This window comes from Hakea prostrata, chromosome 11 (genome assembly GCF_041222555.1).
Source record: "Hakea prostrata isolate BN-2017 chromosome 11, UWA_Hpros_2, whole genome shotgun sequence".
Lineage (NCBI taxonomy): Eukaryota > Viridiplantae > Streptophyta > Magnoliopsida > Proteales > Proteaceae > Hakea > Hakea prostrata.
In genome coordinates, this window is record NC_142610.1 from 12252770 (window position 1) to 12275799 (window position 23030).

General features: G+C 39.2%; 1 pseudogene across 1 annotated transcript in view; it reads right to left on the reverse strand.

Moving 5' to 3' along the window:
- Window positions 1–6654: 6654 nt before the first annotated feature.
- Window positions 6655–23030, reverse strand: part of LOC149000153 (uncharacterized) — a 32399-nt pseudogene continuing 16023 nt past the window's right edge. The window contains exons 2-5 of the transcript XR_016170874.1: window positions 10087–11176; window positions 9678–9983; window positions 8393–9551; window positions 6655–8124 (exon numbers count right to left, since the gene is read on the reverse strand). The product of XR_016170874.1 is annotated as an uncharacterized LOC149000153 (transcript). The remainder of the gene's footprint in view (window positions 8125–8392; window positions 9552–9677; window positions 9984–10086; window positions 11177–23030) is intronic.

Here is a 23030-nt window from a genome sequence, read left to right on the forward strand (position 1 = left end):
GGCATTGAGGGCCCAATGGGGCCTAGTGGGAGCTAATGAGGTAGAAGTGTTCTGTGTGAACCACCTCATAGCATTAACAAGATTGCATGCTTTATTTTATTAGAACTGTTTTTAATTATGGGTCTATTAATCATGTTTCTTGCACATAATGAAACTAGTGTATAAGTCTATGTGGGTTTGCATGAGAATTTGATTGAATGTTTTTTACCATATATTTTGGTTTAAATGCTTATCCCATAGGTTGATTATGCTAGTGTGATTTTATGTTGCTTGAGTTGTGTTTTATGTTAAAATTGTTGAACTCATCCTAATATATAATGTCTCTAGAATAAATGGGTGCTACCAAGAGCATTGTTGCTGACTTCGCGAAAGGAGATAAACTGAATGAGAGGAATTATGACCTCTGCACCAAAAGGTGCAATATCTCCTAGAAGAGTAGAACATGCAGGAAACCATAAACTAGACCATGTCCCCACTTGAGGAAGGTACCACTACACAGCATCGCAAGGACCTTGAGTCATACAATGCCTGGAAGAGGAAAGATCGGGTAGCTAGGATTTCAATCATAAGCTCCATGAGGGATGACCTGATGCTTCGATTTGATAAGCATAGGACTCCAAAAATCTTTGTGGGAGGCTGTGAAGTTCCAATATGGAGGGACTTCCACCACAAGAGGCCGCTAGCTCGAACTCACCTTTGACGGTTATAAAATGCGCCAGGGTCACACCATGAGACAACATATAACCATCATGTCGAACATGATTAATGAGTTGAGCGCATGTGGGCGCCGAAAGACTGATGAGGAGCAAGTCTCCGCAGTTATTAGGTCACTGCCGAAGACTTGGGAGCATATGAAGATCTTCTTGACTCATGCTGATGTTGTCAAGACTTTTAATCAAGCTACCAAGCACCTTGAGCTAGAGGAGGATCGGATGTTGGCCGATGCCCCTCAAACTGAAGTACTTGCTGCTGAAGCTAGCACTAGTAAGGGTGCAAGCTTCAAGCGCAAGAGAGAGAAAGATCAACCTCAGTGGTCAAAGCAAAGTAACCAAGGTGGGAACAAAAATAAGAATGGCCCCAAGCGTTCAAGGGGGACTAGAGCTAGCAAGAAGAAATCTGCTTTGATTTGCTTCATGTGCCGAAAGCCTGGTTATTTTGCTTGTGATTGCACTGAGCAGTAGGTATGTACTATGTGTTATACCTCATCTTGTTATGTAACAAGTTCTACTATGCTTGCTGAACTAAATCCTTTGTGGATTGTTGATTCAGGTGCAATAGAACACATAACAAGGGAATGCTTGAGCTTCGTGGAACACCATCATATTCCAAGAGGAAGCAGGAGAATTATGATGGGGAACAGCTCAAGTGTGGAGGTTCATGGCATAGGCACATGCAGATTAGTTTTGCAAGGTGGCTGGACCCTGTTAGTCCATGATATGTTGTATGCTCCAGACATTCGGCAGAATCTTGTTTCTGTTATTTATCTTGAGACATGGTTTTAGAGTTGTATTTGAAAACAATTCTTTGGTTTTGTATCTAGGTGATACAGTTTATGGTTATGGTTTTCTTCATAATGGTTTTATTGTATTGGATACAATTGATAATTTATCTAATCCTAGTAATGCTTTTGTTTGCCAAAATACTGTGTGCATTGATTCTAATTTGTGGCATGCTAGACTAGGACATACTGGCTTAGATAGGATGAACAGGTTGGCAAGAGAAGGTCTCTTAGGCCAAGGTTCACTATCTGATTTGCCAACATGTGAGTCATGTCTAGCTGGAAAAGCAACTAGAAAATCATTTAAAAAGGCTTTGAGAGCCTCTCTTCCTTTAGAACTTATCCATTCAGATGTGTGTGAACCCATGAATGTGCATACTAGAAAAGGACAGGCTTATTTCATCACATTCAGAGATGACTATACGCGGTATGGTCACATTTATCTAATTTCTCATAAGTCAAAAGCTCTAGAATGTTTTAAGAAATTCATGAGCTTAGTTGAGAATCAGTTAGATAAAAAGATTAAAACTCTTAGAATGGATAGAGGTAGAGAGTATCTCTCCGATATGTTCAAAGGGTTGTGTTATGAAAAGGGGATATCTAGACAACTTACTATTCCAAGGACTCCACAACAAAATGGGGTTGCTAAGAGGAGGAATAGAACCTTGCTAGACATGGTGAGATCCATGATGGCACAGGCAAATCTACCCATCTCTTATTGGGGAGAGGTTTTGCTGACTGTGGCCTATATCCTCAACAGAGTTCCAACCAAATCGGTTCCTTCCACACCATATGAGTTGTGGACCGGAAGGAAGCCAGATTTGAGTTACTTGTGCGGATGGGGATGTGTAGCATATGTTCACTCTACTTCTCACCAATATGGAAAGCTTGGACCCAGAGGAAGAAAGTGTATATTTGTGAGACATTCTGAACCCTCAAAGGGCCATGTCTTCATTGGACTAGATGAGAGTGAGAGGAGAACGGAACTTGAGTCTAGGGATGCAACATTCTTGGAGAATGATTTTCCATCTCTTTCAGGAGTTAACAAAGAATCATCGAAATTCTTTGAAATACAGGATAACGGTCTTGTTAGTCCAGGGATTCAGATTTTGGATAGTGAACCTGGGGTTGATCTAGAAGATCCTAGTGGGAGTGGGAGTGCAGACGTGATAGCTACCTTAGAGGGTGAGCAATCTAACATGCACTTGCGCATTAGTGGGCGTGGGATAGTTCCTCGTCGACGTTTTGACATAGAGGATGAAGCCTACATGATAACTCCTGAAGAGATCGACTATGAGATGACTTCAATCAATGAACATGAACCGAAGAGCGTGCCGGAAGCTCTTGCGGGATCAAGCTCAAAGGAATGGTTGAAAGCAATAGAGGAAGAGTTGGAGTCGATGAAAGTTAATCATGTCTGGGACTTGGTTGACTTGCCGCCAGGCCAAAAGGCAATTGGGAACAAGTGGGTTCTCAAGATCAAGAGAAAGGCAGATGGATCTATTGAGAGATTCAAGGCTCATTTAGTAGCTAAGGGCTACACCCAACGAGAGGGTGTTGATTATGAGGAAACTTTTTCCCCTGTGGTTAGATTTGCCTCAATCCACCTCATACTAGCCATTGTTGCTCAGTTGGACTTGGAGCTTTATCAGATGGATGTACAAAATGTTTTTCTCAATGGAGAACTTGAGGAAGAGATCTATATGGATCGACCTCAAGGCTTTGAAGCTAATGGACTTGAGCGCAAAGTGTGCAAGCTTAAGAAGTCCATATATGGCTTAAAGCAAGCAACAACTACGCAGTGGAATGTGCGCTTCCACCAAGCTATGATGGAAAATGGTTTTTCCATGCTTGAGGAAGACCACTGTGTTTACACCAAAATATCTTATGGTAATTATGTCATTTTGACATTGTACGTAGATGACATACTTATGGCTAGCAATAGCAAGGAGCTGTTGGAAACCATTAAGAAATGGTTGTCCTCCTTATTTGATATGAAGGACATGGGTGAAGCAAGCTATGTGCTTGGTGTAAAGATTGTCAGAAATAGGCAAAAGAGATTATTGGTTTACTCAAGAGACCTATATTGACAATGTCTTGACAAGATACCAAATGCACAATTGCAAACCAATTGATACTCTAGTGGAGAAGGGTTTGCATTTGAGCCTTTATATGGGTCCTAAGACTCCAGAGGAGAAAATCAAGTTGGAAAGAGTTCCATATTCCAGTGCAGTGTGTAGCCTTATGTACGCTACGATTTGTACTAGGCCGATATTTGTTATGCGAGGGGTTTGGTTAGTCGGTACCAATCAAACCCAGGCATAGAGCACTGGAAAGCAGCCAAGAGGATATTGAGATATCTCAGAGGAACGAGTAACTACATGCTATGTTACCAAGGATTAGATTTGCTATTAGTTGGCTATAGTGATGCCGACTGAGCTGGAGACATTTATGTGCCCAAATCAACCTCTGGATATGTTTTCTTACTGAATGACGGGGCCATTTCATGTTGTAGCAAGAAGCAGACTTGTATATCCCTCTCGACCATGGAAGCAAAGTGTGTGGCATGCTCAGCTGTAGTTCAAGAAGCTATTTGGTTGAGGAGATTCCTTCGACATACTAAATTTGTGATGACATCCAAAGAAGCTGCCGTTGTCTATTGTGATAGTACGGCAGCTTTTAGCTATATCAAAGACCCCAAATATCATGGGAAGACCAAACATATACAGTTGAGATATCACTTTGTTAGAGACATTATATCAAGGAAGAAAGTTGTACTTAAGCACATATCTACTAGTCAGATGGTAGCTGACCCTCTTACCAAACCAATAGCCAAGGATCCTTTTATTTCTCATGTAAAATCATTGGGCTTGTGTAGTTTGTGATTTACTTTTGTACTGAAACTTTCTTATTATTGAGTAATATGAGTTCATTACAGCATTTATTTTATTCACTTTCTGTGTGATTGTGTTCTTCTAGTATAAAACGAGATATGTCAATAGGCAAGAGAATGGCTCACTCACATGAGCATTCACCTCTCGCGCCTTGGAGGTGAGCAGATATGAGACGGATTGTGAATGACTTTGTGTAGGTCAGTTCATAATCATGATGTCACCTTGATTTGGAATCAAGATGAGTTTCTCTATTGTGAAGAGAATCAACACTTATAGGAGCCAGTGCCAGTACTTTATGTGGCGCTAGGGTGGTGACAATAAAGAAACTCGTAGCGCAAGAGGGTTGCGGCGAACTAAGACCCGTATGGTGTTGAGATGGACATACGTTCTATTGTATATAGAATGCCCACCATAGCACGTATATCATACTATGTGTGCTTAGCGATCATTGGAAATGAGAGGATGGATCCCTGCTCCTCTCATTGTGTGAGTCCTGGACCTTATGGTCCACTAGTGTTCTTAGTGACTTTCGTCAACATCATGAAATGAAGAGTTGATGTGGCTACTTTGGGATGTTACCTATGGTCATGATTAATTCAACCTAAAGGGGCACTACCGGGAAAGGAGTCAATCCTAAGTGTAGTGATGGTTTGGGGCGAAATGAAAGGCGATTCACCGCACCCCAAAAGTGTTTGCCGGCACCAATTGTATGTGTTACAAGAGTGAACATTTAAGGACAAGAAGGTGATCTCTCGAGGATCGAGATACCTTTAGTCCGGTGAGTTTGAATAAACCTAGGACAATGTGGTATACTAATGCTATTTGATATGTTCTTTGAGTGATGTGCCATCTAGCCTTCTAGGAAGGTTTCTAGTTGGGCTCACGCAGGATATCACGGTGCACAACCCATTTTGCCAGTACGACTAGTGGATGTTAGTGTTTGGGACACAGGTGGTCTATGTATCTAGGATACATAGCAAAGAGATCAATATATATGTATATCTAGGTTATACATATTTGTCTGGGACACAAGAGGTTTACGTATCTGGGATACATAGCAGAGAGATTGAATGTGTATATCTAGGATATACATCTGTGTCTCGGACACACTGTGAAAGAGAGATTAACATTTGCCCTTGTGCAAGTGGGAGATGTTGGGATTTTATAATTATTAATTTAATTATATGGCCGAGGGCAATATTGGAAACTCACTATTAGGATGGTTACAAAATATAGGTTGTATATTTGTAACCACCGAATCATTGAAGAGATATGAGATTAATCGTGCATGAGATTTTTTCTAGAAAAGAGGCGGCTCCAACTTCCCCTCCTAAAACATAGGAAAGGAGTTCCTTGCTTTAGATCTCCTGACCATCCTTTCCAAACGGCATTTGGGTTGTGGAACTTGTTCCCTTTCCTAGTAATTGTGGAATCACCCTGGTGGAACTTTGGTGGAGGAACGAGGACGTGGATCCAATTTACTTCCGCTGCAAATACTCTATAATTTATAAAAGCGAATCCAGGTATGGATCTTTCCCCTATCAATTATGGAATTGAAAATTATATAGAGTATTACCTACATAACCATAGATATAAATATATGGTGAATTGATCTATAGCCATGCAGCATGACCAATCATTGTGCTGAAATTTGATTTGGCCCTAGTTTGGTTATGCAGTAGGATTTTTGTGGAAGTGCTTTTGGCATATTGGTGGCAACTTCCTATATAGAGGCAGTAAGACCAAGAAGTTTTCGATTCAAACATCCATTCCTCCACACATTTCCCCACCCCTCCCCCTCCTTCCCCCCAATCCTATGGGTTATGGGCCTCCAATCCCTGTGATTAATTTGATGATTACCAAAAGAAAAAATGAAGCAGGTTTGTCATGATTCTGTTTTGTCCTAGGTTTGGTGTCCTAATTCATTCTGATAAACAGGAACCTTTACACTAGAGGATTGATATATGAATGGGGATTTTATTCAAAAATCTGTTTGTGAGTATAAGATAAACCGTTTAGAGTAGATTTAGATTGGCAGTTGAATGCAGTAAGACAGTGAAGTACGAGTCCTGTCATAAGTATTCCCTTGATTGAAATTCAAGCAACATCTTAGAGAAGGGTACTCGGCACAAATGCAGCCAATCAAAATTGACCTCAACGAGCAGCTTTGTGCTGTCTAGTCTCTCTTTCTTGTCCTTTTCCCAATGAAACTTTTCTAGGATCTAATTTCCATATAGACTTTTAGACTTCTTTTCAGGGAAATAAACCAGAACTAAAAATAAAGACATAAAAACAAACAATCAAACAATACATGTAGAAAGAGAAGTACCTTCCCATAGATACTCCTTTTCTGATATGCCAACAGCCAGGAATTTCTCTTGTGATCCATAAACTTCTGCATACGAACCATTTAACTTGAACAATTTCTTGGACTGTGCCAGATCAGGTAACTTTACCAATCATGTACGTCCTTTAATATCCAAGACCTGCAAAGACATTCATCATCAACAGCTTGAATCTCAGTCAGCTTCTTGCAAGATCCGATTTTTAGCTCCACTAAATTTTTTAACTTTGAGAGATCTGCTAATCTTTCTAAGGACTTGCACCCAATAATATTCAGAGTCTTTAAGAATTCCAATCCATTGACGCCATGAATCTCGGTTGGTTTTTTGAAGTTTGCAATCTTTAGATTCTTCAAGTTCTGAAGGTTTGACAGATCAAGAATTTTTAAGGAACCACACGTACTAATATCCAACCTTTCCAAGAACTCAAATCTGCCAATACCTTGAATCTCAGTTAGATTCTTGCAATCTTCAATCATTAGATGCTTCACGTTTTCTGGCAGACTATGTAATCTTTCCAGGGATTCACACCAACTGATAGTCAATTTCTCTAAGAATTGCAACCTGTCTAAACCACGAATCTCATTTAGATCCTTGCAGCTTAGGATCTCGAGATTACTCAAATTGTTGGGCAGATCCAATAATCTTGGAATGAGTGGGCAATCAGCTATCGTCAATTCTCGCAGGGACTCCAATTTGCTGAGGCCCGGAATATGGGTTAACTTCCCACAGTCAATAATCTCCAATATCCGCAGCTCTTTCAACCTTGAAAGATTAGCAGGTAATCTCTCTAATGATGTGGCATTACTTATCCATAACTCTTGTAAGCATTCATGGTCAAGTGGCTCAATCTCGGACAGTTCCGCACTACCCTTGATTACTAACCTTTTCGAATCTCGCAGGTATGGTATTTTTGATTTTTTTAAATTTGGGAGATTTGGTAATGTATACAGTGGTAGAGCCTGACCAGCTTGAATATCAGTCAGCTTCTCACAGTGTGTGACATTTAGCTTTTCTAAATTCTGAAAGTTCAAGAGATCTGGTAATCTTACCAAGGATGTACACCCTCCAATAACCAAGATCTTCAAAGACTCCATCAATCCGTCACCAGTTTGAATCTCAGTCAGCTTCTCACAGTTTGTGACCTTTAGTTTCTCTAAATTTTGAAAATTTGAGAGATCTGGTAGTCTTTCTAAGGACTCGCACCCAATAATATTCAGAGTCACTAAGAATTCCAATCTATTGACGCCATGAATCTCAGTTAGATTCTTGAATTCTGCAATCTTTAGATTCTTCAAGTTTTTAAAGTTTGACAGATCAAGTATTTTGAAGGAATCACACGCACTAATATCCAACCCTTCAAAGAACATACCTTGAATCTCACTTAGATTATTGCAGTTGCTAATCAGTAGATGCTTGACTCTTTTTGGCAGACAATGTAACCTCTCCAAAGATCCACAGTAATTGTCATCATTAGACAATGTAATCTCACTTAGATTCTTGCAGCCTACGATCTCTAGATAGCTCAAATTGTTGGGCAGAGCTGATAATCTTGGAATGAGTGGGCATCCTGCTATCATCAATTCTCGCAGGGACTCCAATCTGCTGAGGCCTGGGATATGGGTTAACTTCCCACAGTACTCAATCTGCAATGTCCGCAGGTAATCTCTCTAATAAGGCAGCACTACTTATGCGTAACTCTTGCAAGCATTCAGGGTACGCAAGTTGTTCAATCTCGGACAGTTTGGGACATTGGATGATCTCTAATTTCCTCAAGCTTTTCGAATCTCGCAGGTATGGTATTTTTCTCAATGATGTGCAGTCCTCTACCTTCAACACCTCCAGAGAATCCATCCCCTCACCTTCAAAATCAGATATGAAGCGATTCCCAAGCAGCTTTAAAGTCCTCAGATATTTCGAGCCCTTCAGTTTTGGTATCTTCTTTAATCTTGCACAGCCTTCAATGTTGAAGTCCACTAGGGAATCCATTTTCTCATCGAAACCTTCAATTTCTTCTAGGCTGCCGCAGTAATCAAGAATTAATATTTGTAAATTCCTCAAGCCTCCTGGTGTACTTGATAGTGTTACCAGTGAGTCGCAACGCGAGGCATAAAGTCTGGTCAAACTTGAGGGAAGAGCTGAGATATCTCGAAGCCAAGAGCATTTTGAAATATCAAGGATAGTCAACTTTGAGGGAAGAGCTGAGATATCTCGAAGAGAAGAGCAGAATGAAATATCAAGGCTAGTCAAACTTGAGGGAAGACCTGAGATGGTTTTAAGATAAGTAACATGTTCACTAATCAAGCATTTCAGACTTGAAGGAAGATCTGGAAGGGACTCAAGTCGGTGGCAGCCACTTATATCAAGCATTGTCAAGGAGGTCATGCAACCCAATTTCTCCGGCAGCTTTTGTAGAGTCTGGCATTCTTTTAATTTGAGACTCTGGAGAGAAGTCAACCGATAAAGTTCATTTGGGAGCTCCACCAGACTATTGCAACCATTTAAATTAATTTCTTCCAAGGAGATCAAGTGGCCCAGCTTCTCCGGCAGAGTGATTAGTTCGAAACATCCCACTAAATCGAGCCTTTTGAGTGACGTCAACTGGGGAATTTCACTCGGCAAATCCTTCAGATACGGGCAGTGACTCATATCTAATATGATCAAGTTCCTGAGATAATAAATGGATTTATCCATCATCATCAATTTTCCACAATATTTAAGAATCAATACCTCCAGGAGTAGATTCCTTGAAACATCAGGAGTTCTAGATAATTCATTACAACCCGTGAGATCTAGAACTTTCAAACAGACAGCCACCTACAAAATTGCATTTATGTAGTAATTAGCTCGAGAAGGACAAAATAGAGAATTTGTTTATTTTTTTTCCCTGCAAGATTTTGCTATTAACAAATTACATGAAGTAAAAAATTAATTCCTCCAAACCTGAATGTGCTCCCAGCCAATCCATTCATCTGACATTTCAGAATAGGATAGATCAAGAATAACCAACTTTTTTGGATGGAAGTTGGACAGTTGATATTCAGACGGACGAAATGCTCTCCAACAAAGCCATCTTAAATTTGAAAAAGAATTAGTGATGTTCTCAGGAGAATTTCTTTCCGGTAACGTGTTATTAAAAAAAGATGCATCATCAATATGAAGTAAGCGCAATTCTATCATTGAAGCAATTCCTTCACTCGGAATCAGATTACCTTGTCGAACATGGAGTCCTTTAACATTACTTGTTCCCTACAATGACATCCTCAATTAAGTAAGAATAAAAAATACCTAATTCACAAAACTCCTCACAAAGATTAAAAAAAAAAAAAAAAAGAAATTATTCAAAACCTACCATTAGTGTATCCAGTACTTCAAAAGCTTCTTCCTTAAACCATATTCGAGAACGTTTTCCCACGTGTTCATTTTCTTGATAAACAATATGTCTTCCAAAATCCCGAAGCTAATCATGCATCCTTAGCTCATTATATTCATTGATCGTTAACAACGACCTTGCACAGAGAGTACGAAGCCCCACTTGTGCAGAAAAGCCACACCCTTCCCAAAAGTAACATGCTGTGTCTTTATCCGTTCCAATTAAATGACAAGCAACATCAAGAAAAATTTGTTTCTCCTCAGCATCTAACTCATCATAACTTACTTTCAAGCTTTTTATGACACTGGTATTGGGACATATTTGCAATTTCTTTAGCACCTCTTCCCATTCTGATCTTTCCCTTGAATATAAAGATGAGCCTACAACTTGAAGAGCTAGGGGAAGACCTCCAGTAGTTTTTACAACCTTTGTTGAAAGATCCAAATAATCTATTGGAGGTTGGTCAGTTCCAAATGCACAATGGCTGAAAAGGACAAGTGAATCATTTAACTTCATTACTTGGGGTTCATAAATAATAGGTTCCCGGACAACTATGATATCCTTATTTCTACTTGTGATAATGACCCTACTTCCAATACCAAACGACTCACCATCCTCAACCAAAAACTTTACTTGATCGCTTTTATCCACATCATCAAGCACAATGAGAACCTTTCTATTGTGGAATCTTTGCTTAATCAATGAAATTCCAACAAACTTATCAGTAATATTATTTTTTTCTTGACCCAATATATTAGTGATAAGTTGGTTTTGCACATATTCAATCCTATGTTCTTGAGCCTTCTCTCGAACATCTTCAATGAATCTATACTCTTCAAAATGACTGAAGATCTCATTGTAAACAGCCCTAGCAATTGTTGTTTTTCCAATGCCACCAGGACCATGGACCCAAACAAATTTCCTGTCCTCAGATTCCACGTGTAAAAGCTTTAACATATTTTCCTTGTGAGATTGAATACCAACTAGGTTGTTAGAAGCAATGGGAAGTCTCTTTTGTAATGCAATCCGAACTGTTTTAACAACTTCATGTATTAAGTTCCCTTCATACCTGCAAAGTTGAAACAAAAATAATGATAACAAAATGATTGAGGTGATGAATGAGACATATAACGAAACAAATTATGAATACTACATGGAGTGAAATAGTAAGTGGATAAATATTTGCATCTTGTATGCTTCTATTTTTGCATTGATTCTTCATCAAAATTGTCCATAATGTTCTAGTTATAGCACTTTTTGTTGAAATTTTAATTTCTTTTTAAATTATGAGATTCAAAATATTTTCATGCATTTTATAATGAAGGGTTAGAGGTGATGTTATTCCCTTTAGATGCCTAAATAGCCAATGGGTAAGTCTATGGAAAGTCTTGTTTCAATGGCTCCAAACAAGACTTAAGGGAAAAACATGGCCTAGGAGGTACCTTATAGAGATACCCCTTTGTAGATGTCTCTTCCTCTTCTATATAAAGAGAGGAGTTGATCCCTAGTAACCAAAAAAATAGTGATTTTAAAACTAATATTGGTCTCTTGGTTTCTGTCGATGTGCGTGTGTTGTCGATGGGTTTGTGAGTACTACCTTCAGACTTTCTTTGGGAGTAGATTCCTTTGGAGTGCATGCATTGGAATTAAGAAGTTGTATCTTGGAGGTGAGGATACCTAAGTCAAATCCAGTTTGCACTATAGAGGGCGTTCAAATACCTTGAGGAAAAATACTATTTCGTACGCCTCAACTCACCCTGTATGAGTTCTTGTTGTTGTTATTTTATTGTTTCTTTTGTGACAAATGAATGCATAGTAGTGTTATCATTTTCTTCTTCAACCTCTACAAGGATGTTATAGATTGCATCAATCAAATAAGTGTTATTTTGTTAATTCTCTATCTTATACCTACTGTCCATGTGTCTTTTTTCCAACATTTGTCCAAGGGTTGCAGTAGGCTAAAGCTCTCCATGTAACTATTCATTCTATTGTTTCAAACTACTTGCTTTGGGTCGTGACTGAGATATTCAATGTATCTTTTGTTGACAATTTCAAGACAGCTACTTTAAGTTACTTTTTATTTTTACCCTGACTTTGTTATTCATGTACTTGTCTTGAAGTTACAACTGAAAATTGATATCCATCGTAACTCAAGACAAAGAGGGATATATAATTCTATACTCATCTCTTGCAGTTTTAATGAAAAATTTCTCTTTCATAATGAGCAAATAGAGCAGTAAGCAACTAAAGTAAATGAAACACAAAATATGTCAAAATTGATGCACCTTAGCCTAATATATATTACAAATTATTAAAATTTGTTTTAATAAGAAAGGGTGAACTGCATAACAAGAAGTGTTTCTTTCTCAGTACATTCAAGAAATTGAAATTCATGTAATAAATAAATTAACCCCACTTTGTGAACCTTTCTCTCTGGATATCTACGTTCATTGTGTTCGATTTTAGTGGATGACTAGTCCTTCACTTTTTGTCCCATTGTTCATCTCCAGTATTTTTCATCATTGGTAAGTTCTTTTCTCCTTTCCTTTACGTTTCGGCAAGATGTCCCAGCCATTGACAGTAGGACCTTTGGTGAATCTGGAAGTCAAGGTCCTTGGGGGAGAAATCATCATATTGATTAAGGGGATCACCTAGAAGACATCACGTCAGTTAGTTGGAGGTCCCTATGTGCCTTAGATAGACAGTGACAATCATGTTACAACTTCAGCTAGATGTTGGGTCCCGCCCATTAACCCCACATGGGGGCCCAATTTTTAAAGGGAACAAATCATAGGTTTTTTTTTTTTTTTGAAAAACCTACTGTAGCAACACAAACAAAAAAAGGTGCAAAAAAGAGAGAGAGTGAGCAGAAAAGGGAGGAAGAAGAAGAAGAGGGTTTCAGGTTTTCTCCGGCGAATCTGACAGTGAAACATTACCGGAATGAGATGAAATTTGAAAGGAATGGTCGAGGCACCTAGCTCTTCATATCAACGGTCAGAATATCATTTTACCATAGTTCATGAGAAGCCTCTCTAGTGACTTTTCTCCATTCTCTCTGATTTTCATTTCTTTGATGATGTGGTTGTGACTTTGTGTTCTTCTAGTGTTATCTAGAGATGGAATGTTGATTGTATACCCATTATTATTATCAATTGATGATAGTGGAAGTTTGGATGGACTCCGATAATTGTCCCGTGGTTTTTTCCCTTGCGGGTTTTTCCACGTTAAAAATCTTGTGTGTCTATTGTGGTTTGTTTATTGAATACTTGATCAGTTATTGCTATGGTTGTTGCTTTAATTTACACTATTATATTGTTTGGTCTCCCATCAAAGTGGTATTAGAGCTTGGTTGATAGTTGTGTAAGTTAAAATGGAAAGTACCTCAAGTTATGTGGTTAAGCTTAATGGATCAAATTGGTTGATTTGGAAGCCTATGATGGAAGATCTCTTATTTTGTAGAGACTTATATGAACTTCTTGGAGGTGATATTAATTGACCATCAGATATGTTTGAAGCTGAGTTGACCAAATTAAATAGGAAAATTGTTGGCACGATTCGATAGTGGTTGAACATTAGTGTTTTCCATCATGTTGCAAACTAGACATCGGTGGAAGAATTTTGGAAGAAGTTAGCGAGTCTCTATGAGAAGAAAACAACTAGGAATAAAGCTTTTTGATGAGAAAGCTTGTTAATATAAAGTTGAAGGAAAATACTTCAATTACAGAGCTCTTGAATGTGGTTGAAGCTTGAAGATGAGTTGCAAGCTTTATTATTATTGAGTTTCTTATCAGATTCTTAGGAGACTTTGGTTGTATCAGTTAGCAATTTTTCTCTAGAGGGTAAACTATCGATGAGCATGGTTACTAGTGCATTATTGAATGAAGAGACAAGAAGGAAGTTCACGGGTTCAAATGATGCACAGGCACTTGTCATAGAGAACATGTGAGGAGCAAAGACAAGTTTAACAAATGTCGTGATAAAGCCAAGAGTCATGGTAAATCAAAAGACAGATCAAAATCTAGAGAAAAATTCAAGTGTTACCACTATGGCAAAGAGGGTCGTATGGAAAGAAATTGCAGAATCAGGAAAATAGAGCAAAATGAAAGAGAGCAGTCAGAAGAAAGATGATGATAATAACACCACCTCTATAGCATTTGATGAGGCTTTAGTTCTTCTTCCTTTTGGTGAGGATCAGTGTTTGCATGTGTCAGATCATCAGGTTGAGTGGGTTATTGATTCAAGAGTTTTTTATCATGCTACTCCTATTGGGGAGTCTTTCACTAAATACAAAGCAGAAGACTTTGGAACTGTGAAGATGGGGAACACTAGTGTCTGTTATATTGTGGATATTGGTGATGTTTGTATACTGACAAACATAGGCTACACACTCACTTTGGAAGATGTACTATATGTTCCTAATTTGCGTCACAATTTGATCTTGGGGATTGCCTTGGATAGAATAGGATTTGAGAGTACCTTCAGTAATAAAAGATGGAAGGTCACCAAGGGGTCATTGGTGGTTACTGGAGGAGATGTTTGTTGCTTCTTTGTACAAGACAAGAGTGAGGAATATGTGAAGGTGGGTTGAATGCAGTAGAGGATGATTCCTTACCTGATCTATGGCATAGGTGACTGGGTCACATGAGTGACAAGGGGCTACAGGTTCAAGCAAAGAAGTCATTGATTCCTCTTACCAAATGTATGTTTTTAAATCCTTGTGATTATTGTTTATTTGGTACACAATATAGAGTTTCATTTCAAAAGCATCATGGTAGGAAATCAAATTTATTAAAAAATTGTACATTATGATATTTGTGGTCCAATTGAGGTTCCATCATTAGGAGGTAATAGATATTTTATTATTTTTATTGATAATGCATTATGAAAGGTGTGGTTGTTTTTGTTGAAATCCAAAGACTAGGCATTCCATTATTTTCAGCAGTTCTGTGTCATGGCCAAAAGATAAACATAAAAATTTTTGAAGTGTCTCTGCACTGATAATGGAGGAGAATACACATCAAAAGAGTTCAAGAGTTATTGTTCTAGGTATGGCATCAGACATGAGAAAACAGTTCTTAGAACCCCTCAACACAATGGGGTAGCAAAGAGATACAACCAAACCATTGTTGAGAAAGTAATATGCATGTTGAAGATGGATGTATTACCAAAATCATTTTGGGGAGAAGCAGCCAACACTGTTTGTTATCTGATGAACAAGTCTCCATTAGCTCCTTTAGAGTCTGATATTCCAAAAAGGGTGTGGAAAGGGAAGGATGTCTCCTACTCTCATCTAAAGGTGTTTGGTTGCAAGGCATTTGCACATATACCAAATAAGCAAAGATCAAAGCTTGATGACAAGGCAGTTCCTTGCATATTCTTGGGATATGGAAATGAAGAGTTTGGGTACAGATTATGGGATCCAGAAAAGAAGAAGACTTTCAGAAGATGTAATATTTCGTAAAGCTGAAAATATCACACACTTTTAGAAGTCTAGGAAGCCTACTCATGTTGAGAATGTTATGTTTGATCCCACATCTATTCCAGGAGGAAAACCTACTCATGAAGAACATGTTGATCTTAATAATCCAAAGATTTTGACAGATGATTCTATGAATCATGAGGATATTGAGCAGGGGGAGCAGCCCCCACAAGAAGAGGTTGTAGAATCTCAAGTGAGGCAGTCCACAAGAGAGTGTAGACCAACACAAAGATATCCCAGTTTTGAGTATGTTCTTCTTATTGATGAGGGGGAGCCAGAATGCTTTCAGGAAGCAGTGATCCACAGTGATAAATTAGTTGAATTAAAGCCATACAAGAAGAGATGAGTTCCTTGCATAAGAACCATACTTATGAGTTGGTAAAACTTCTTAAAGGCAGAAAAACATTGAAAAACAAATGGGTATACAAGATAAAGAGAGATGCATCTGGGAAGCTAGTGAAGCATAGGGCTCATTTGGTGGTGAAAGGATTCGGACAGAAGAATGGCATTGACTTTGATGAGATCTTCTCTCCAATTATAAAATTGACATCCATTCAAGTCATTTTGGGTTTAGCACCTAGCATGGATCTTGAGCTTGAGCAGTTAGATGTGAAAACTGCATTTCTTTTTTTTTTTTTTTTTTTTGGTAAAGAAAACTACATTTCCTCATGGTGACTTAAATAAAGAAATTTATATGATGCCACTAGAAGGGTTTGAAGTCAAAAGGAAGGAGCACTTGGTATGCAAATTAAAGAAGAGTCTTTATGGACTAAAGCAGGCACCAAGGCAGTGGTATAGGAAATTTGACACGCTTATGGTGACTATTGGGTATAAGAGGACTCAAGCATATGCTTGTGTATAGTTTAGAAAATTTCTAGATTGTAAGTTAATTGTTCTTCTCCTTTATGTTGATGACATGTTGATCATTGGGCAAGATGCAAATATGATTAATAACAACAGTTGTTCAAATCCGTTGATATGAAGGACTTAGGGCTAGCTAGACAAATATTGGGTATGTAGATTGTTTGTGACAGGAAGCTATGGTTGTCACAAGAAAAATATGTTGAACGGGTGCTTGAAAGGTTCAACATGCAAGGTGCTAAGCCTGTAAGCCCGCCTCTTGCAAGTCACTTTAAACTAAGTAAACAGTCATGTTCATCTACCAGTCAAGAAAGAGAAGCAATGCCAGGTATTCGTTACTCATCTGCAATTGGTAGTCTTATGTATGCCATGGTCTGCACTAGACCAGATATTGCACAAAAAGTTAATGTTGTGAGCAGGTTTCTTGATAATCCAGGGAGATATCATTTGAGAAGCTGTGAAATGGATTTTCAGATATTTGGGAGAAAGTTCCAAATTGTGTTTATGTTTTGGAGGTTCAGGTCCAATCTTGGAAGGGTATACTGGTTCTGACATGGTGGGTGACCTTGATTGTAGAAAGTCACTTTTGCAGGGGGAGCTATCTCTTGGCAGACCAAACTACAAAAATATGTGGCTCTATCTACAACTAATGCTAAATACATTGCCATTGCAGAAGCAGGGAAAGAAATGTTGTGGTTGAAAAGATTTCTCCAAGAATTGGGTTTGAAGCAAGACAAAGTATGTGGTATACTGTGACAGTTAAAGTGCTATAGACCTAAACAAGAACTCTACATATCACTCTCACACAAAACACATTGATGTAAGATATCATTGGTTGCGTGATGTGGTGGAAGATGAGTTGTTGAAGATTGTGAAAATTCACACAGATAATAATGCCTCTAATATGTTAACAAAGATTGTTACTCGAGAGAAGTTTGATGTGTGCAAGGAACTTGCACACATGGATTCCAAGTAAGGAGTTAAGTTGTGGTTTCCTCCCTTATGGGCACGGAGGGGGAGATTTGTTGGGTCCGGCCCATTAAACCCACATGGGGACCTAGTTTTTTAAAGGAAACAAAGAATAGGTTTTTTTTAGGAAAAAAAAACCTATTGTAGCTGCTCAAATAGAAAAAGGCGCAAAACCAGGAGAGAGAGTGAGCAGAAATGGGAGGAAGAAGAAGAAGTGGGTTTCAGGTTTTCTCCGGTGAATCCAATGGTGAAACGTTGCCGGAATGAGATAAAATTTGAAGGGAATGGTCGTGGCACCTAGCTTTTCATATCCAACGGTTAGAATATCATTCTACCACAGTTCACGGGAAGCCTCTCTGGTGACTTTTCTCCAATCTCTCTGATTTCCATTTCTTTGATGATGTGGTCGTAACTTTGTGTTCCTCTAGTGTTATCTAGAGATGGAATGTTGATGTATACCAATTATTATTATCATTTGGTGATAGTAGAAGTTTGGGTGGACTCTGATAACTGTCTCGTGGTTTTTTCCCTTGCGGGTTTTTCACGTTAAAAATCTTGTGTGTCTATTGGTTATTGCTTTAATTTACACTAGCATATTATTTGGTCTCCCATCACTAGAGTTGCCACAAGCCAAAGAACCATAAATGATGAAGACGAACCTGAGGTGTACTTCCCATCATACCGACCTAACGAACTCTCTTCAATGCCCATACCTCCAAACCAGAGTAGTATGATTTCGAACTCACTCAAGAGTATTAGATGGCCTAACGTTGCTTGCCTCCAAACCAACCTCAATGGATTGTTTGGTGAAATCGACAAGACCAAGAAAAGAAGCATTGACCTAGATTGTGAGAAACACAATGCTGATGATTGAGACAGACGAAGTTGTCATTGCTGTTCTAAAGGGTAGTTAGGAGTTGGTGAAGGCACATGCAAAGCTGGAGTCAAAGAAGGCCGACCTGAACAAGATGAAGGCTGAACAAAAGGAGGCGCTTAACCAAGCCTCGTCAGATGTCCACAACTTCTTCACGAAATCTAAGCTATTAAACTATGAAATTGTTAAGGTGGTTGGCAAGGTAGTTGTTGGAGCCTAAAACTTCCAACTGGGAGTTGGTTTTGAAGAGTGACCCTTGTTCAATACCAAGGAGATTGAGGAGTTTGATTCGAACGTATAAGATCGGCCTGGCCCAGCACATCTAGCCTAGTGTGATCGTCAAGACTTTCATGATGAGGCCAATGATCTTCTGATAATGAGTTCAGTAGAGAGATGAAGCAAAATATGGAGGGTCGCACATAGAAGCAACGAGAGCAGGGGACTAGGGAACAGCAGGATCAATAGACACTTATCTTATCCTAAGTATTAATGATCAAGATTTGACCCAAAGATGTATGGAACATTTTCTCTTTGCTTACAAGTATATGTTATCAGGCTTTGGCCCTTTAATCTATGCTTTTCTCTCTTTTTTGCAAATGGAAGTGATTAGGCTTCGGCCTGTTCTATACAAACTTTTTTCTTCAATGAAATGAAAATTTTCTTTTCATATTGGTGTTGTTTTTTGCTGTGTGCTCCCTTACCCCTTTCTTCTCATTGAGTGTTGGTGACTAGCCAGAGTACTTCTAGGAGTTATTGGGCTGGGGCTTGAGGTAGTATCCAATCCCTTGTGTACTGTACTAGCCCCCTAACATAAGGGACTAGTCCGGGTGAAGTCATTATGCATAGACTAAGGGACCAAGGTCTCTTCAACGAGAACTTCGATCAAGTGAAAACTTGATGTATGGACTGGACGCGACCAAGTAGATGCTTAGGTACAGACCAAGGATCTTGATTGAATCCATTGCGAAGTTGGACCAAGTGAAGACTTGGTGTGCAAGCTGAGGCCCTGATCAGGCTTGGGTGCGAAGTCTAACCAAGCGAAGAAGTGGTGTACACCTTAATCAGGTATATATTCAAAGTTTAACCAATTAAGAACTCGTTGCACAGACTGAGCTTTTCTATAGATGAACTCATTAGGTGGAGACCAAACAAATGAATTTATTGCTTTGAAAGTTTTAAGAAGTACAAGGCCTCAGAGGCTAGCTCTGTTCACTAGTAAAACATCTTCAAATTTTGCATGTTCCATGGTCTCTCAAGCTCTCTTCACAAGCATGGGTCCTCCAGTCAGTATGTCCCCAATTAAATCACTCAAATAATGATATAGGGGCCTACCCAGTTCGATTATAACATTCCCTCATTCTTGGGATTGAACACCAAAGCCTTTCACTGAACCAGATCACTTGTGGAGAACACTTTTTGTCTAACCCTAGCATTAAAGTATGTGGTCATTCTTCTCTAGTACTCTTCGTTTTGATATAAGGCATTTTCTCGGACCTCATCTAGGAAGTCCAATCTAATTGGAAGCAGTCCTTCATTTGTTGTTTCATCAAACTCTCGAACCCACATTAATTTGAGTAGCATTCTTATTGAAGCCAGAGCCTATGATCCAAACACTAGCTTGAATGGAGTTTCTCATTCGGTTGTCTAAACTAAAGTTCGTTAAGCCCATAGGATGCTCGACAATTTTGTTACCTAGTGTGCCCTAGCTTCCTTGAGCCGCATCTTGATCCCGCCCAGTTCATCCTTCTACTTGGCCATTGCACTGGGGGCAGGCCATCGTTGTATTTAGAACTCTATATGAAACTAATTGTAGAAATCCTTGAAGGCTAGATTGTCAAGCTTTTGGCCATTGTCAATTAGAAGAGTTTTTGACAAATCAAATTGGTAGATCACCTTGTCTTTGGAAAACCATCCCATCTGCTTCTCTATGATTGATGGGAAGGGTTCGACTCCAACACACTTTGTGAAGTAGTTGATCGCCATCACTAAGAACATTTGGCACCCAAAAGTTGGTGAGAATGGTCCCATCAAGTCGACGCACCATATAACAAAGGGGACCAGGCACAAGACGTAGATTAGGGGCTTTAATGCTAGACCAAAGCATGGAATTGGCATCATGGCCATTCTTAAACATACTCAATTGCTTCTTGCTGCATTTTCAGCCAATGAGTCATTGTTGAAGGGGTTCGTAGTCCATGGCCCTACCAACTATGTGACTTTTGTAGATCCTTTCATGTACTTTAGCCAAGGCATATTGGGTGCCAACCAGTCCAAGGCATTATAACAAAGGTTTGGAGACCGATCACTTGTAAAAGCTACCATCCTATATGATGTACTTGGTCGCCCTTCGTCTTACTATTTGGGCCTTTTGTCTATGTCTAGGCAAATAGGCCATTATGGCGATATCAATATGCAAATAGGCCATTATGGCGAGCCCTTCCTTGATATCCATCGTTTCTACCCGAATGTAAGTCAGAGTAGCCAATTCTTCTACATTCAACACCAGAGCCGACTTGGAATACCTAACCAAAGCAAGCTAAGCAAGTGTGTTCACAATTTTATTGTCCTTCCAAGAAATTTATCTGATCCCTAATGTCTCAAACTATGATCGGCACTAGATGAAATTGGCTACTTATTGTACCATTCTTTGCTCCTTGGCCTCATACATCCTGAGGATCTGGCCCATGATTAGCTAGCAGTCACTTCAAACCCCTAGGTCTCGAACAAAGATCGATCTTGTGAGCCTAAGTCCCATGATCGGCGCCTCACACTTCATTATTGGAGGCTAGAAATTTAAACAGAAGCACACATTATATCACAAGCCCATTCAAACTCCAAGGCATTCAAGTGCCACTGCCTTAAAAATTGCTCCATCCTCAACAAGTAACATCCACTGCTCCTCCAAACCACTATTTTCTCCTTAGGATTTATCGGGGGTGGAGTTTCCATTTTCTATAAAGTCAACTAGTGGTTGTCCTTTGATCGTAGACCTCGGTCGTAACTCGATCTAATTCTTGCTCAACTCCACCACCCATGTCACTATTCATCCAACGAAGTTTGGTTGGTGGATGATCTTCTTTAAGGGCTAGCTGGTCAACACCATGATCACATGTGCCTTATAGTAGGAGCACAATTTCTTGGCTACCATCACCAGGGATAAAGCTTGCTTCTCAATTTTTGAATATCGAGTCTCAACATCAAGCAAAATATGACATAGCATACCGGATGCTAACTTTAACTATCTTCCTTGGTAGCATCGCGCTGAATATGGACATCATAGTGGCCAAGTATATCAACACATCATCTCCGAGGAGTGGTCACATGAGTAGTGGGGTGGTGGAAAGCCTTCTCTTCAAGTCATTAAAGGCTTTTTAGCATTATTTGGTTCAAAAGAACTCTTTGGTTGCCCCAATACTTTTTAGTGTCTGGAAGAAAGCCATGCATCAGTATCCAGATCAAGCAATGAATCTGTGGAGGGTTGTAACTCGTCCAGTTTGGCACTATACATCCTAAATGGCCTTTGGCTGCTCCAATTCTTGAAGAACCATGGTCTTCTCCTGATTAGCCTTGATTCTTCTCTACGAGACTATAAATCTAAGGAGCTTTACTAATGATACTCTGAAGGAGTAGTTCTCTAGATTCAACATCATGTGATGCAACTAAAGCAATTGAAGACTTTTACTAGATCAGCCAAAATGATTGTTGCTTATTGTGCTTTTGACTAGCATGTTATCAACATAGACCTCCATGTTTCTATCAATCTAGTCCTTGAAGATTTTGTTAACTACCCTCTAGTAAGTGGCTTTTGCATTCTTAAGGGCGAATGACATGTACTTGTAGTAGCAACTCTCTTTGTTGGTTATGAATTATGTGTGTGGCTTATCCTCTTTCATCAAGATCTAATTGTAGTCAGAGTATGAATCCATGAAGTTGAGAACCTAATGTCTAGCTATAGCATCAATGAGGAGATCGAACATGTGGAATGGGTGGCAATCTTCTTGGCATGTCTTGTTTAGGTCTATATAGTCTGTGCACATCCACCATTTGTCATTATGCTTTTTGATCATATCTACATTGGCTAGTCGCATGCTTCTACATCAAGAAGTTCCTTCTTTACTTGCATCATTGCTCGACTAATCCACAAGTTCTGTTCAGCCACACTTTGGTCCAAACCTGTAGTGAAATCCCACCTACCCCTAACTTGGAAATCCATATTGTAGGTCCGAAGACCATAAATGAAGGAAGAAGACAGCTGTTGGTCATCCCAATTGAACCCATTGGATTTGACTTGGAACCAATGGAAGTAGATGGTGATGATCCTATAATAGTATCCTCGTCTGATTTTGGAAGAAGATGCAACTTGAATGATGATGGACTTGGTAGATGAACCATAAGTGCAATGATGACACAGGTGGAAGGTCTCATAAAACCAAATAAAACCTATTTATAACTTGGAAAAGGACCCAAGAGGAGTTTAGGGCTTTCGGGGACTAAAATGCATTTTTGTCAAAAGAAGGTACTGGTTGGCAGCCTGCCTTGGTCACCTCAAGCGACCAACTAACCCAGACAAGAATTGTCACTTTTTAAAAATTAGGTTTCCGAAACCCTATATAATCAAACTTCGATCTAATTTGAGTCATTTTGTCATTAAGTTGTTGGAGAACGTCAAAGGCACCCTAGAGCACTCTCTTCAAGGCCAAAGAAGATCCCCAAGCATCCGTGAGATTTTTCCCTCGATGA